Here is a 17,941-nt window from a genome sequence, read left to right on the forward strand (position 1 = left end):
TGCTCAGTGTAAGCTCCTATAAGTGTAGGCTCCAAGAAGCAGTCCCCGCGGGCTCAGTTCCGGGAGCCGGAATTCGGCCGCTTAGTGCTTGGTGTATGCTCTGATAGGAGCAGGGTCCAAGAAGCAGCCTCCGCAGGCTCCGCAGCCCTGGGCCAGGGCGGTTCCGGGACGGTTCCGGCAGCCGGAACTCGGCCGCCCTGCGCTCGGTGTTCGCTCCGATAAGATCAGGTTCTAAGAAGCACCCAGGCACTGAACCCTAGCAATCTGTTTGCAAGCCGCAGGCGAATTGCAGCCTGAAATTACCTGTTCTATGGCTGAATGAGCTGTGGTCAGTCGAAAACAGGGATGTGACGTCAGCTTTCCAACATGGTGGCTGCTGGCCTCCTCTGTGGTCTGACCAGTGTGGAGAACCGAGATGGACCGCTTCCTTCCCCCGTCTCGAACCCAGAATTCAGCCCTGAGTACGGTGCTTGCACGGCTGGCAGAAACTGCAGTGCTGTATCCCTGCGTCGCTATCTCCTCGTTTCCCAGCGCGCGCTGCAGACTCTAGCCGTGGGGTGGTTTGCTGAATAAGCAGTGTTACCCTCCGTGCGACAAACCTCTCGCGTTTGAGTCCCCGTAGCCGATCCTTGTGCGATGGAAATCCTTCCTCCAGGTTCCGGAGCACCCCACTATTGCTGGAAATTCCTAACAAGATATCCTTTAGCCGTCCTGACTTGTCATACTCCCACACAGTGAAGCAGCACACAGGGGCAATGCACTTCCCTCGCCGCCATCTTCATTCCGACTGTCTACTGTTTGAAGAATGGATTGGAGAAGAGAAAATAGGAAGGTAGAGAGAGTAATACTACGATGTTGGGTGGGAAGTGAAGGTGGCCTTGAATGTGGCTCCTTGGAGGTATTTGAACAAACAGACATGATTAGATTGGAAAGGTCAGGACAAAGGAACACGATGTCCACACCCAGGAGGCAGGAGGAAGCACAGTGCAGCAGGGGAACAGGGAGGCAGTGCTGGGCAGTGGGCTGGATAGGAGGGCAGGGGTACATCCCAGCACCCACAGTTCAAGAGATAGGATTTCTCTTGAGGACATGGAGCTACTAAGAGGTGAAAGAAGAGCCTTGCAGATCAGCTCCACATTGTCGATAGAGTTTTCTTAGGAAACTCAGGGGGAGGAGAGTCTGGAGTTCCATGGTTATTGAAATAGTCTAGGGACATGAAGAAATGGTGTCAACAGTGACACCTCTGAAATAGTTGTCAACAGTGACAATTACTATTTATGAAATGCCTATCATATACTGCCATCATACTTATGTCTGTCATTTATAATCTTCCTCACTGGATTCCCTGCTACAGCTCCCCAAAGCAGGAAATGGAATTGATAGGACCCCAGAGGGAGCTGGATACTTCCAACAGCCACTCCTCTTTGTATCCATGAGCCCTTTTGCATGATGCATAAAATGGAGTGTTTTGTTGCTATTTTTTAGATAAGGAAGTGACATTCCTTTGATGAAGTAAGTTTTCCAAAGGTGATAGGGCTTGATATATTGCAAAAGTAGAATTCAAAACGTGTTCTCTCTGATTGCAAAATTCGTGTTCTTTACATCATATCAAATAGCTCCTTATATTACTAGTAAAACCTGTGGTGGTGACATGGTTATTAATCTGAATATTTATCTTAACTAGAACGAGAACAGTGATTATGAATTATCCATTTCTATGCCTTTCCAGTGTTAAGTTCTGCAGTCTTAAGTTTTTTTGACTATAAGAACCTATAGAATGAAATGGCAGTTTTCCTATTAAGAGTCTGAAGTCCTTTTTTATTCCATTACCCTCTGAGTATTCTTTTTCAATGAGAAACAGCATAAGTGGGAGCTACCGTCTTGTGTCTCCATCTTGGTAAAAGTTGTTCGTCCCCATGGCTGCAAGAAGTACAGAGGAGAAAGACCCACACCACCCCCAGAGCTTCTTTATATTTCCTGCTTACCCTTACATACAACTTCCTCAAGCCCCATACCCTCAGTTCATGGTCCTTTACCCTGAAGCATCTGCAGGGTCGATAACTGGAGAATCAGAGTGTAGGGTCTTTGAAAGGCTATGAATTTCAGCTGCCTAATGGAGTCTGAGAATCATGCACACACATCACTACAGAGAAGCAGGGTTGCTGGGAGAAAGGATGCTGGTTGTGCAGCCAATTAAAATGCATACTGCGTAACACCAACATTTTCCCACAGTGCCAACAGTAGGTTTTAATTATGCAGTAATAAAAAAATGGAGAAACAGCAGTAAATTGCAGTCTATTTCTATGAGTGATCTTAGTTCAATAGCTAAAATCTACAAATTACATAAAACAAATATTTCAAACTAAATCACAGAGTGTTTGTAGAGCAGGGGTTGTGCAAAAGGCATCAGCATTTTTTATTGCCACCTTGCTGCTTATGGTTATGTAGTGTGGCCACTGAGTTGGGAATGGAGTAATTGAGCCCAGACTGGGGACAAAATGGATTTGGCACATGGGACAGGATATGGAAGTGAGAAATCCTGAGCCCCGAAGTGATTAAAAAAAGGGGGGTCTGCATAGTTTGTAGGACTGGTGGAGGATTTTGCTTTACTCCCTCTAGCTTCAGGGATCTGACAAGGGAGGGATATTCTGTTCTGTTGTCCCTACAGGGTGGGGAGAGGACATTGGCTGTGCCCAAGGCAGAGGATCACACTGTGTTGTCCGCTCCGAGTATAACCTGTTGGTGTTGAAAGCCTCCATCATTGTGAGGTGGGGTGGCGGTTAGAGGCATCCTACTTTCCTGAGCTCTTAAGCAGTCCAAAGCTCCCCTTTGAAGAACTGAGATGGCAAACCCAGGTTTTACAAAATCTGAAGCTTATAGAATTTTGGGAAAGGAGTTCAGGCATCTTTTTGGAAATTTTATAAAAATAAATGACCATATGAATAACCTTCTGAGGCTTAAGTTTAATTAGTTTCATAACAATCTACCTTTGGCTATGACACTAGGTATATACATATTTACATGATGTGTGAAAATTTTTGTTAACCAAATGCAGTCAACAGATCACATGGTGGGCAGAGCAGCATGTCTATCCTGTCATGCGGTTGTACACATTGGATCAGGATTTATGCAAACCAATAATCGTTTGCTGTTTACTTTATGCCAGGCACTATTTGCCTTGCTACTGCTTTGTTGCTTTATGCCTTCCCAACAGAATGTTAACCTTAACAAGCTACTTTGAATGACAGGGAATGGCTTGGAGGGAGCATTTTCTTAAGAAGGGAATGTGAATTTGCTGCAGCAAACTCTACCCTCAGGTGGGGAAATTGTCTTTTCCTTATAAAAATTTGCAATCCTGTGATAGTGCCCATGGTATCAGAAGGTTGTTAGCTTTCTCAGACAGCTTGGCACATGTGTCTCCCCCATATCCAGCATCAATTCAGTGAATACCCAGAATTACATGGACCCTACTCTGTAACTGGGGCAGTTTATAATAATCACCAGAGGCCCTTGATGAAAATAGATTTCTAGAGCCTACCCCAGACCTCTTGAGACAGAAGCTTTAGGGATACGGTCTGCAATTTTGTACTTGTAACAAATATCTTGGGTGTTTCTTAAAATTAAGTAAGATTGGGTAGCACTGAATCAAAGGAGAGGTGAAACCCATTTTAAGGTAATAAGTTTTTCATTGTGTTAACTAATCAAGTGATAGGAAAAGATGGAGGGGCATAACATCCCTAATAATGGGTGGTGGGAAGAAAATTTGAAAATAACAGAACTGTGAATTTATCATATGCCAGAAACTGCAGGAAGCAACTTATGTACATTTCATTTAGTGCTCCCCAGACATCTTTGAGGCAGAGCCATTTCCCTCTCCCTTTTATACATGGGAACACCATCTCAGGTATGTTAGGCAGCTTGCCCAATTCACAAGGAGTCCAGACTGGAATGCTGGCAGCAGGATAGGAGAGCCCTGATTCTTTCCTCCACGGCACACAGAGTGAGACATTGCCTAACTCTGGAGAAACTGCAATGTCCAACACTGGGGCTGGATGGACAGTCCAGACTACTCCCCACCACACAACAAAGACATTGCCTGTGTGGTTCAACACTCAGGGCACAGGGCTCCCCAGGGGGCAGAGGCAGAGACATGGTATTTATGTCCTCAGCTGTGGGACACTGTGGGCTCCCCCAGGAGTCAGCAGCACTGATATCATTAGCTACATAGAAGATACAGTGGCACTAGTAGAGAGAGGCACCTGTAGGCAGGGACATGGAGGGTGGGGTTTGTCCATCCACTGGTGGGAGGGTGGTTTGGCATTGCACTGTTGACTGAGGTAGAGGTTCACACAGCCTGGGATGGACCCACATGATGGTCACTGAAGGTTTGTTTTCTATAGATGCTGAGGTAGATTACATAAATTGACACCCTTTTATTATCTCCTGGTTCTGTGGATCAGGTGTTCAGGTAAAGCACAGATCAGCAGTGTCCTTTACTCAGGACTTCAAGAGACTGAAACCAAGGTGCTGGCAAGGTGGGGTATGTATGTAGAGCCTCTGGGAAGATTTCACTTCCAAGCCCATTTGAGGGGTGGCTAATTCAGTTCTTCACCCTTGTAGGACTGAGCTCCTTGTTTACCTAACATGTGGCTCTCTTAAATCCCAAACCAAAAATGGCATATAAAATCCTTCTCATCTTTGAAACTCCACCTTCCTCTTCTGAGGAGCAGAGAAAGATCTCTGCTTTTAAGGGCTTATGTGATTATATTGTAATACCAGAGAATGTCTTTTAAGGTCAGGTGATAAATAGGTGCGAGTGCTTTCACCATGTAATTTTGAGGCACAAAACATAAGAACAGGAATAACACAAGGGGGCAAAGTCATGGGGTCCCAAATTTTGCCTACTGCAGTGACCTTGGGTGAGATCTCTTGGGCTTAGTGGCTTCAAAAACACCAGTTTTATAGATATTTGATATTTACAGACTCCAAGCTATTTTTATTTTGCTCTAACATAAGGAGTGATATATTAGTCTGAAATTCAGCACTCTGAAGGGCAGCATATATTTTCCAAATGATGACTTGAAAGCTAAGAATGAGCAAAAGTAATTTCTTTTGGAAAATCTGCTAAAATAGTATCCAGAAGCAGCATGTCCCATTTATTCTTCCGTATCCTCCACCTACCATTCCACCTCCTCTCTCACCATGTTGCTTTGAAAGTTTTCTAAAATCTTTTTCATTAAATTCTGGAGTGTAAGGCTAATGGACACCATTAGCTGGTGATAATGCCAGACCACACTTAAGTATGTTTTTCCCCCCTGAAAATTCATACCTCCAAGCAATGACATTTAAAAAGAGTATTTGAACCAAAAATGTCTAATTTGAAGAAAATGAACACCTTAAGAAATAACATGGATACCTTATAATTTTCCAGTCAAAAACTGTCAAACAGAAGTTCTCACATACTGCAATTTTTTCACAGTAATTCACTCAAAAGTACTTCCTTCCACTGTGCCCTTTGCAAAAGCTCATTGAGATTCCCACTCTCCTATAGGTTATTGGAAATGGATGTGGTCTTTCTGTGTACTTTCCAAAGAACATTTTAGCATTGAACAATGACAATAAGGCTGGAAAAATGAGAAACTAAATTCAGTTCTACAGTTTATAAGATTTAAGTACACCATTTTTCAAGGCTGGAAAGCTTTATATGCATGCTACTTCTTGATAGTACAAAGAGAACAAACAAAAGCCTTAATTTTTCTGAGTACAAAACAATGGAAAAAAAATCTATTTTTAATTAGCCTAGACAGATACGAATGATGAGAGGAATGCAGGCTGTGTATTTTATTTGCATTGTTTTCCCATTTGCACAGGGATAAATGACCTTGATTTCAACATAACGGATGAGTCTTTTAATCAACTTTTATACGGACAATCGACTGATTTGAAAATTTTGCTAAGCAGAGTGAGCTGCCCAGAACCACAGGTGCCAGACTGGTTTGTGCAGCCCATTAAGGGACAAGTAGATAGTGACAGTAGACCTATGTTCTAGTGTTGCTTTTTAACAGTGATCTCATTTACACCAAGCATTTTATTTTTATGAGAATCAAAGTTATGGTCCTATGTGTTCATTTTAGATATATTAGAAAATACAGACAAACAAAAAGAAAAAAGAAACTCACAGATTGCCTCTCTCTCCTGAAAATACATATATTTTCAGATTTTAAAAAATGCATATATAGATAAATTAAGCTATACAACATGGTCTATATGGGAGCTGAATTTTATGGTGGTAATATTTACTATGATCAGTGGTTATAGTTACAATTTCTGAAACCCTTGGTATTTCTAGGTTACTTGCTGTGACCATTTAAACTGCATACTCCAGCAATCCCCCTCCTGCCCATCCATCTTTTCAGCATTTTCCAAAGAGGCTGTGAATTCAGGGGATGGGTCAGAGCCTAAGAGGGAACTAGATCATAATTATTGGTTCATAATAGTATTTTAAGATCTCTGTTCCCACAACTCTGGGAATATGTCTCCTGCTACAACCTGATTGTAGCGGGCTTTCAAAAGTCTCCTCACTTAATTCCCATCATCTTTAGAGGCCAATAAGCACACAGATGGAGCAATGGACTGAGACTGCTTAAGTCACTTAACCAAAAGATCAGTTATGACGAGAATTGACACTTAGCTCCAAGGCCATGGTTCCTCCTATACTTCATTCCACCTGCCGACTCAGAAAGGGAGCATTGTACAAATACTCGCATGGTCAAAGGGGACAAATTCACAGTTATAAGATGAATAAGTTGTGGAGACCTAATGTATGGGTATAGTGACTATAGTTAAAAATAATGTATTAAAATACTTGAAATTTGCTAATAGTGTACGTTCCACTACAAAAGGTAACTATGTGAGATGATGGCTGTGCTAAATAGCTTGATTAGAAATTATTTCACAATATTTATGTTATCAGAGCATTGAGTTGCAAACATTGAATATATAAAATTTAAGGAGTCAACTATACCTTAATAAAGCTGAAAAAAGTGGATATTGCTCCGAAAATGTAAATGAGAAATACTGAATTTGGTCAAAATAGGCTTATATGGAATTATGAATCCTAAATGGGAACACTTAGCAAACGTGTTCATTATTCTTAAGAGGAATACTTTTAAAGTTTCTATGATACCATTATTAGATGCTAATAAGTTTTGGAGAAATTTAATAAAAGGCTTAAAATTTTTAAAAAGTTTGCATACTTTATGAAACCAAGGAAATCTGCTCTAAAGTGAAAAAAAATTCAAATGATTATATTCCAGTATTTCCCCCAGAAAATATTGACCTTCCTTAAATAGTGTCCAATCCCATTTCAAAACAAATCTTTAAAAAATATCACATTCAAATAAAAGATTTTCAGCAGATTTTTAAAACATTCTACAGGAGACTGGAGAAATGAACCATGAGCAAAATGTAATTTCACACAAGAAATACAACAGTACCTAAGCTGTTAAATGAGAGGAGCGTTGCCCTTCAAAGAAGTCACTATAAAAGTTACCTATTTTTGTTGCTGGGAAACTGAGGTCACTTCCACAAATTATGGAATTCATCACAGTTTTGTGATCAGTTTATAACATACACTAGGAAAATACTCCCATCACCTCATAATTACACTACCTGGTATTTGAGCAAAAACTTAACATGTTGCCCAACTTGAACTGTGACTTTCAGGAAGTTACAGTTGAATGGGAATTGGAAGCTTTGCTGTGCCATTCACAGAAGGCAAATAAACAACCATTATATAATGTGCTTTCAAAAAGTAGGAAGAAGGGATTTTTTAATGTTTCACCATAAAGAAACAAAAAATGTTTGAGATGTTACCTTGATGAAAACTTTAGACAATGTATATCGCATAATACCTCACTCATGTGTGTAGCTTTTATGTGTTGTTAGAAAAAAATTAATTTAAACTAAAAAAAAAACAAACCATAAAGTTAATAGACCTGTCCCTTAAGAAATGGGAGAGAGAGAGAGAGAAAAGCAAATGAAAAGGTAAAAAGTAAACTTTTCCACGGTGGTGATTTGCTCCCAGAAGCTATTTAAAACTAGGTGTACCAGGCCTGAAAGCGATTCTAAAAGAGAAACTCCAAAGATGTTCTAAGCAAAGACAGCAATATGAGTGCCAAGCTGCTTGAAGGGGGTGAAATATCATTTGATTGCTGAATTCTGGCTTGTTACTTGAACTAGAGTTTTATTACCTTGTATATTTATTGAGTCTATAAGAACACTGTATTATTTATAATAGCTATCATGTTTTTCACCTGTCAAATCAGCAATGAGAATTTCTTTGCCTTCAGAAAATATATATGAAGAGTTACTCTTTCAGAAAGATCATAAATGTTGAATAATAGAACATCAGGGCTGTATCAGAGCAATAGAATTTTTGCTCTTTGTTTAGGTTAAGAATCTGTTTTTTCTTTGTAGACATTGGGAGTTGGTAAGTGAGGTACACCTAGAAAGCCAAAAGTCATTTTATTTAAAATATATTTATATTTTGTTTTATCAACAAAACAAAAACATTGTATGTATTTTTTTTAATATTTATTTTTTAGTTGTAGTTGGACACAATACCTTTATTTATTTATTTATATGTGGTGCTGAGGATCGAACTCAGGGCCTCGCATGTGGTCTGTGAATACTCTACCACTGAACCACAACCCCACCCCCAACATTGTACATATTTATGGGGCACCATAAATCATATTTATATGATGTTTAGGTACATGTCAAGTATACACTGCTTAATGTTTAAATCAGGGTAATCATATTGATCTCTTCAAACATCACTTCTTTATGGGTGAAAACATTATTTTGATCAGTGGGTGCTAAGTTAGGGTTAGTCAGGGGCAAGAAGTCCTAGTGTGCTGTTGCACGTAGGGTGACTATAGAGATTAATAATGTGCAGTATGACTGAGTTTTGCTTTTACTCATCCCATTTTGGAACATCTATCCAATCATGCCTTTAAAGTTAATCCCTTTTCTGCTTTGGCCAGGGCAAAGCATGGGCCAAAGGGTGAGGTTAGAAATCACTGATGGCAGTGATAAGAGGGAATTAGTCTGAGGAAGCACTGATGCTCTTATTAAGGGGCATGTAGGTGGGCAGGTGGAAAGATGTGTAAGTGTGAACAATCCACGTATGATTCAGCACCTGCTTAGGGAAGTAAGGAAGCGTGAGAAAACCCATGTGACCTGCTCTTCCCACACTGGTTGGTGAGGGCAGGATGTGATGAATGCTGAAAAATGCTAAAAGGACATCTAAATTATTTTTTAAATGAAAAGAAGGCATTTATATACATTTATAATATTTGATATTATAATACTAGTAATTATTTGGAGAAGATGAGCCCATATAATTCATAATATTAAATTAAAAATTACCTTGCTATAGGGGCCTATGTTGAGTTGTAATTACTCTAAATACATTACTTTGCACAAAATGGCACCTTCTATTGACCAAAGGGCATGATATTTTAGAGGAATGTTGAAAACAGCAAAACTTCCTTTTGCATATGAGATTCAATCTTCATTTTTATTTCTGATGGTGTTTGTAATGAAACACCCCAATGGTCATTTCATTTGGCCTCTGTAAAACACATTACCTGTGTATTAGATATTGCGGTTCTTTTAATTAGGCAGTTAATCTCACAAAGGGAAATGGAAAGATCCAGCCATTATGCATAAAACCTAATGAAAGTATTACTGAATGACTCAAGGAAGATATATTTTTGACTAAAAAGGACAGTAACTTTCTTTGTATAACTTTTGTTTCTTAAGGAAATAAAAAAACCGTAGGAATTGAAAGGTGCATAGAAATTCAGACCCAAAGAATTCAAGGAACATTTCAGCAGAGTCACCTGAACTGCTTGGCTCAACTTTTCTCTAAGTGTGTCTTTAAATTAGATGAGTAGATACTGAGAATGACTGAGTGGAATATTTCATGTCAAGATTGGGGGGTCATGATCAGAGAATAAGGTCTTAAAATGTCTTAATGCTTACTTAATGCCCTGGGTTCGATCTTCAGCACCACAAATAAATAAATAAAAAGGCACTCAAACTAAACCTTATTGGTGCCAAGGTGGACCAAACTGATGTACACTGTATTCTTTCAGCATGCAAACAGATATCTGCTGGAAAAAAACCCCAATAAAACCAAAATATTAAAAATAATAAAAGCTGATATAGAAAAATAAAATACTTATGTGTGAAATAAAGAGGGAACCTCAAACCAATCCATAGTAGAACAGGAAATATGGACTCAGACTGCAGGGATTTTGAGGGGAGCTCTTGCAGAAAGCTTAGAGGTTTGGACAGCTGTCCCAGCCATAGAAAGGACACTTGGGGAAAGTGAGGGAGCACTAATGAAGCTTTAGTGGGTACCATGGGCTCTAAATTATGTTAAGAAAGTCAGTTGTAAAAGAGAAAACCCCAACTTTAAATTATGTTACTGTTATAGTACTGAAGTCATGAGTTGAGATATTATGGATGAAACTGATTTAGACATTTCTGTAGTCCTCAGAGACAAGTACTCTATATTGATGTTTCTATAACAGAGACCTTAATAAATCTTAGAAAATATGACCCTCACTGAAAATGAGCTCATAGTGAAGATTATGTAAGGAAATTGTGCATTATGAGAAAAATTACCTAATTTAAGATATTAATGGTGAAAAGTTAGTACCCATTAAGTGGAGCAGATAAAGCAATCTGAAAGGTTTTATATAGTAAATGTGTTTAAAGGGCTTATAGAGCTTAATAAAGAAATAGAAACCATAATAAATGTACTGATGGTATAAAAAATAACATATAGGTTTACAAAAGCAAGTAAAACTTCTAGAAAGAACAAAAACCCTATAACCACTTGGAAAATGAAAAACTAAGAATACAGTTGAAAGACCAGCGGTTGCCAGAGCTTAGAGAGGAGAGAGGGTTGGACAGATGTTGTGAGGATTTTTAGGGCAGGGAAAAGACTCTGTGTGACCACAATGGTGGATGCACATCACATACACTGGTTCAAATACAAAGAGTGTTCACCACCGATAGGGAACCCACATGTGAACTGTGGACTTTTGTTGTTAATGATGTGTCAACATACATTCCTGAAGTGTAAAAAAATGGCCCTCCGGTGGAGGTCGTTGATAAGGACACAGTTTTCCATGCATGGGCTCAGGGGATGTATAGGAAATCTCTGAACCTTCCTCTCAATGTTGCTGTGAACCTAAATCTGTTCTAAAAAAATAAAATCTTGAAAACAATAAAGTTTGGAAAGGTTGCCATATAAAGTGTCATCTTACAATATCAATATTAGTCCTGAACTATAGCAGCAATAAATATAAAACATAAAAGAAGATATGCTACTCTTCATAATAGCAAGTAAATTGATAAAGTATCTAAAAATTAAAGAGTATGCACAATATTACATAGAAAAAACATCCAAGTTAAAAAGCAGAAAAGATATCTAAATGTTAGAGAGATTACGTTTCAGGAGAGGTCTACCTAATGTAGTATTCATTTTTACTAAAGTTATTTTGTACATTCAATATAATCTCAGTCAGAATTACAGTCAGATTCTGATTTGTTTGTAGAAAGCCATTCTAGTTCATCTGAAGAAAAAGGAAGTGGAATCCCTGCATTCTAGATGGTTTAAAGAACTTGATAGAAAGATATGAGCATGAAACTAATGGATGAAAATGTAGGGGAATCTTTCTGTGTTCTGGTGTAAAAAAGACCTCTTATACAAATTCCTGAAAGCAAAAACTGTAAGGTAAATATTGATAAATTGTTCCAGCAAAGACTTACAAAATTAACAGTCACATAAAAGACTGGAAAATTTTATTTGCAATGTCTGTGGTTGTCATGAGGTTAGTACCTAGAATGTATTTAAAACAAAACAAAACAATCCTGTGTGCTGGCAGAGGTCTGTAATCCTATCAGCCAGGGAGGCTGAGTCATAAGGATTGCAAGTTCAAAGTCAGCCTCAGCAACTTAGTGAGGCCTTAAGCAACTTAGTACTGTCTCAAAACTAAATGAATAAATAAACAAAACATAAAAAGGATTGGGGATGTAGCTCAGTGCTAAATGAATTTCTGGGTTCATTTACTAGCTAAAAACAAAAGAGGGGCTGGGGCTGGAGCTCAGCGGTTGAATGCTTGCCTATCTTGGATGAGGGATTGGGTTTGATTCTAGTACCACATAAAAATAAATAAAGGCATTGTATCCACATATAACTAAAAAAAATTTAAACAAAACAAAACCCAAGCTCTCAAGAAAATGGGAAATCCCATAGAAAATTGGGCAAGACACACAGATAAGTAATTCAGAGGAGGAGAATCCCAAATAATAAATATATAAAGAAAAAATGTCCTAAATAATTAATAATCAGAAAATTATAAATGAAGTCAATATTTAGATATCATTTTATATCAATCAAATTGCAAAAACTACAGCTAACATATAGGGCTATCAGGGATGCAAGGAAACAGAGACTCACACACTAATAATGAAAGTTCAAAGTTTCATGCCATTCTGGAAAATAATTCTCACTCAGTGAAATTAAGCACATGGATAGTCTATTATTCAGCAATGTCAGTCCTTGAGAAACTCTTACTGTAGCTTACAAGCGGACCTACCTGGGATGCTTTTCATAGTGTTGTTTATAGAAACAGAAAGTAGAAGAAAACCATGGTTTCCAGTCTTGGGGAATGACTAAGTAAAACATACTGGCTGTGTTCTATGAAATGATGCATGTATGTATGTACCTGTAGCAACGTGGATAGAGCTTGACAACAGTGTTGGGTGAAAAATACAAAACCAAAATGAGATTTATTTAAATATAGTGTTTATTTAAGTTAGCAAAATGCACATTCAAACACAATTACCAATTGTTATAACCACATTAGACATTAAAAATGTATTCTAATCACCTTAGAGTGGGTGAAGTGAGTGATATGAAGAAGGAAAATGGAAAATTAAAGAGTGCAAAACTAAAGATAAATTGCTATAAGTTGAAAATGGGTGATTAGCTCACCTCTTTGAACTTGAGATCCAATTCAAATTGTGGAAAACACAAAATAAGATGAAAGACTTAAATTCAAATGTATTAATAACCATAATAAATGTAATTAGATTAAATTTATCTGTTACAAGATATAAAATCCCAGATTGAAAGGAAAACTTTTTGTATTCCTAATTAGAAAAGACATAGGGAAACCTGAAAGGCCAAAGCTAAAGAGAGAAAAAAATGCATATCAGAGAAACACTAACCAAAAGAAACCATATAAAAATATTAATATCAAACTAAAAAGATTTGAAGTGATAGACCAATGGTAGGGACAAATAGTGTTTTAGTCAGCTTTTTTGCCACTGTGACCAAAAGACCTGACAAGAACAATATTAGAGGAGGAAAAGTGTATTTGGGGCTCATGGTTTCAGAAGTCTCAGTCTATAGATGGCTGGCTTCATTGTTCTGGGCCCAAGATGTGACAGAACATCATGGTGGAAGTATTTGATAGAGGAAAGTGGTTCAGGACATGACTACCAGGAAGCAAAGACTTCTCCTATCACCACCAACAAAATATATAATATACCCCAAAGGCACACCCCAAAGACCCACCTCCTCTACCACACCCTACCTGCCTACAGCTATTACCCAATTAATCCATTTCAGGGGATTAATCATTGATTAAAACTCTCATAATTCAATCTAAACTTTCTTGCATTGTCTTACACATGAAGTTTTAGGGAACATCTAATATCTAAACCATAAGAAACAATAATTATGGATAAAACAAACAGTTTACTGGGAGGCTATAGCAACATGATATTATTAGTTACATTTAATAACATAATTTCACGTTACATAAACTAAAAACTGACAGAATTACAAGGACAAAAATTGATAAAATCCACCATCATAGTAGGATATTTAATAGGGTTCTCTCTGAAACAAATAACTAAAAAAAATTTAGAGTGTGGAAGAGTTGGATAATGATGCATTTAACGGGCTTGATCTGATACATCAACAGAAGCAAAGGCACAGAGATAAAGGTATGTCCCCATTACTTCAAAATATAGAGAATACTTATTCTTTCCAAGCACAGAAGAACTGGTTAGGAATGCTGACCTTATACTAAGTTAAAGAAGTCCTAATGTATTCCAAAGACTGGCTGCTATATGGATCACGTCCTCTGACTGTAATAAAATAATGTTAGCTAATAATAACAAAAAATTCAAAATGGTAATTTAGAAATATTTAAAAGTAACAATCCTATTTATGTGGAACCTGAAAAATAATGTGCTTACATCTAGAATGGTCATACCATGAATATCTCTTTTGTTTTTGAATAATGAATAGGCCCCAAACACTAAAACTTGCAAAAAGTATAATGAAATCCATGTAAGAATCAAAAGATCTTTGTGTTATTTGGTCCTCAGCACATTTCTGAGGTAGATGTTTCTATTCTGTGTTTTATAGACGAAAAGCTAAGGGTTAAATAGGTAAATAATATGCCCAGTTCACACGACTTACATGTTATGAAAACAGAATTTGCTCCTATTTTCTTTCATACTAGAACACGTGAAACACATATAATAGGAAATTACCTCTAAAAGAAGGGAAATTTCTCTAATCCACATGAAAAATCCAAGGGCAGAAGGTACAGCTGACTTGTCATTTGCTGAGCAACTGTTCTGGGAGACAGCATGGAGGAGAGGCCACGTGGTATCTGATTACGGAGTTGATGTTAGCTGAGCAGGCCTTCCCAGAAGAGAGTATGACTCCATCCTTTGTTTCTGAAAACATTTTATAAACCATAAATCATGTAGGAATTGTCAGGTATTATCACTACTGTTATATATTGCCTGAATGTCCTTGTGCTTCCCAGAACCTTTATAAAATAATTCAGATTATTTTAATAATAAATTTTCAGATAACATAGTTTATGTCAAAAGGGTAGCATATGAACTTTCCTAGTAGAATTTCAATATGTCTATGGACTAGAGAATAAAATAAGTTTACACACACCAAACTTCAAGAATTTATGTGATTTCTGCCAGGCCTACTCTGTCAACCAACCTGCAGTCACTATAATTTCTTGGCTTGCAATATCACCTACAGTGAGGGCAATGTGAAATTGAGCTTGAAACTTGGGAGAAAACAGAAATAAGCATAAAGATTACAAATTCTAAAGTAGTCTAAAATTAGCATCATTAATATTTCCATTGTAAAGAAAAATTATCCGAAATCTGGATGAAATTGGACTCCTTACCCCATGCACAAAAATCAACTCAATATGTATTAATTAAATGAAAGACTTGGAACTATAAAATTCCTAGAAGGAAATGCATGGGGAAACCTTCTTGATATTGGTCCTGCCAATGATTTCTTGGATGTTACACCAAAAGCACTGTCCACAAAGGCAAAAATAGGCAAGTGAGACTATAGCAAATTAAAAAGCCTCTGCACAAGAAAGGAAACAGTCAGTGACACGAGAAACAATCCACAGAATGGGAGAAAATACCTGCAAAACATAAGGGGTCAATATCCAAACTATATAACAAATTCAGTAGCAACATGCCCAAATAACCAGTTTCAAAAATGGGCAAAAGATTTGGATATATATTTCTTCAAAGCAGAAGTTATATGAAAGAACAAGAGATTTGTATGAAATGTCAATATTATGAATGTTAAAGGAATGCAAATCGAAACCACAAAAAAATCAAAAAGACAAAAGATAAGTGTTTGTGAGAATGTTGATACATTGGAACCCTTGCATGCACACTGTTGGTAGAAATGGGAAATAGTATAGCAGGTATGGAAAAGAGGATGGAGGTTTCTTAAAACAATTAAAAATAGAACTACTATATGATCCAGCAATCCTGCTTCTAGTATATATCCAAAACAATTAAAATCAGGATCTTGAAGAGACATCCTTTCAAAAAGATCTGGACATCTCTATAGGGTACGTTTTAGTTAGTTTTTCACTGCTATGATAAAAGGATCTGACCAGAACAACTATAAAGGAAGAAAAGTTTATTAGGGCTCATGGTTTCAGAGGTCTTAGTCCATGGAAGGTTGGCTCCATTCCTCAGGGCTCCAGATGAGGCTGAATATCATGGTGGAGAGTGTGGTAGAGGGAAGCAGCTCACATCATGGTGATCAAGAAACAGATACAAATATATATGCCAAAGCCACGCCCCCTTTTTTTTTTTTTTACCTCCTCTAGCCATACTCTACCACTTCAGTTACCACTCAGTTATCGGGGGATTAATTCACTGATAGGATTAAGACTCTCATAACCCAATCATTTCTCCTCTGAACATGTGAGCGTTTGGGGGACACCTCACATCCAAACCATAATAGGGTACATTATGGTAATTCAATACATGTGTATAATGTGCATTAGATGAATCAGGGTAATAAGCATTTCCATCTCTTCAACAATGAATCATTTTTTTTTGTGTTAGGAATTCTATACTCTTCTTGTCATTTTGAAATATATCATGGATTGTTTTTCCTATTTGTTACCCTGATGCACTGAAGAAGACCCTGGGATGACTTCTCCACTCTAACTTTGAAGAGATATCTTAGTGCCCTCCTTTGAATGACCCAAAGATTTAAGATCCTGTCCTCCACACAGCCATCAACCCCCCACAGCTCTAGGTTTGTAGTATTAGCAAACTATTGACTTCCAGGGCAACACTGGCTTCATAGTTTGCCTGCCATTCTTGTTTAAGCTTATTTTTTATTCTTTGCAAAGAATTTTTCTCTTTCTTTCTTGTTATCTTGGCAATGCATTTAAATGTATGCTTGCACCATTTTATCCACCATCTCCATGTTCTGTGGCAGGTGGGCTTCTAAGAACTTCTAGCCTGCCAAATGGATATCCATGTCCTCTAATCATTCTCTACACTGAAGCTAGATTGAAATCTCCAAATCTGAGTCTGATTGTACTTTAGTTTACTACCTGTATGTCATCAGTGGCTTTAGCTACTGTAAAAATAAACCTGAATCCTTGAAATGATCCCCCAGTCCTTACATGATCTGGAAGCTTCTCCATCTCATTTTGTGCCTTGCTTGTCTTAGCTCAGTTGGAGCCTCATTTACTTCCTTGAAGGAGATATTTCTTTCAGGGTCAAGACTTTCTTTCTCTGGATCACTTTTCTTGAGTCAGCTTCTCTGCTAGAATGTAAGTAAGCTCTGTGAGGGCAGGGACCATCCTTGTGTGTTCAGTGCTGACTGCTCCATGCTGTAGCTACAGCAGCACTCCACTGATACTTGTGGACTGACTGGAATCATTCAAGAGTGAATGCCTGGGCTGGGGTTGTAGATCAGCGGTAGAGCACTTGCCTAGCATATGTGAGGCACTGGGTTTGATTCTCAGCACCCCATGTAAATAACATAAAGGTCCATTGACAACTAAAAATAGAAAATAAAAAAAGAGTGAATGCCTGAGGAGTGAGCTCCTTCTTTTTTTCTTCACTTCTCCTATATACCTTATCTTTTAAATAGGATCATGGATCTGGTTAGAATTTGGGAGATATCCTGGTTCCTCTTTCTCTTTCATTTCTATTGCTAATTATCTTCCTAAATATCTAAGGAAAGCATTCTTACTTCTATTGCACAGCCTGAGTTCATTATTTCTTGCATGGATGATCACATATATTTTCTAAATGATTTCCTTGCTCTAACTTGGCACCTGCCAGAAAATTTATGTTTTTTTTTTCCTTCTTAAAATCCTTAAATAACTCCTCATCAATGCCTCAGTTTGACATCTATATCTTTTGGTGACCCTTCCTCACTCCCTTCTTCTCCTCTACTCCACACACATCCCAAGCTCTAGTTAAACTGATTGAACAGTCATGGAACACTTACTATGTGTCAGGCTCTGCA

At 37.8% G+C, this 17,941-nt stretch overlaps 1 long non-coding RNA gene across 1 annotated transcript in view; it reads right to left on the reverse strand.

Moving 5' to 3' along the window:
• The window catches only part of LOC125617196, a 48,859-nt gene that overhangs the window by 17,075 nt on the left and 13,843 nt on the right, over positions 1-17,941 (reverse strand). Inside the window, exon 2 of the long non-coding RNA XR_007348105.1 lies at positions 14,653-14,841. This is a non-coding gene — a long non-coding RNA (uncharacterized LOC125617196). The remainder of the gene's footprint in view (positions 1-14,652; positions 14,842-17,941) is intronic.

Source organism: Marmota marmota, unplaced genomic scaffold, assembly GCF_001458135.2.
Source record: "Marmota marmota marmota unplaced genomic scaffold, marMar, whole genome shotgun sequence".
Lineage (NCBI taxonomy): Eukaryota > Metazoa > Chordata > Mammalia > Rodentia > Sciuridae > Marmota > Marmota marmota.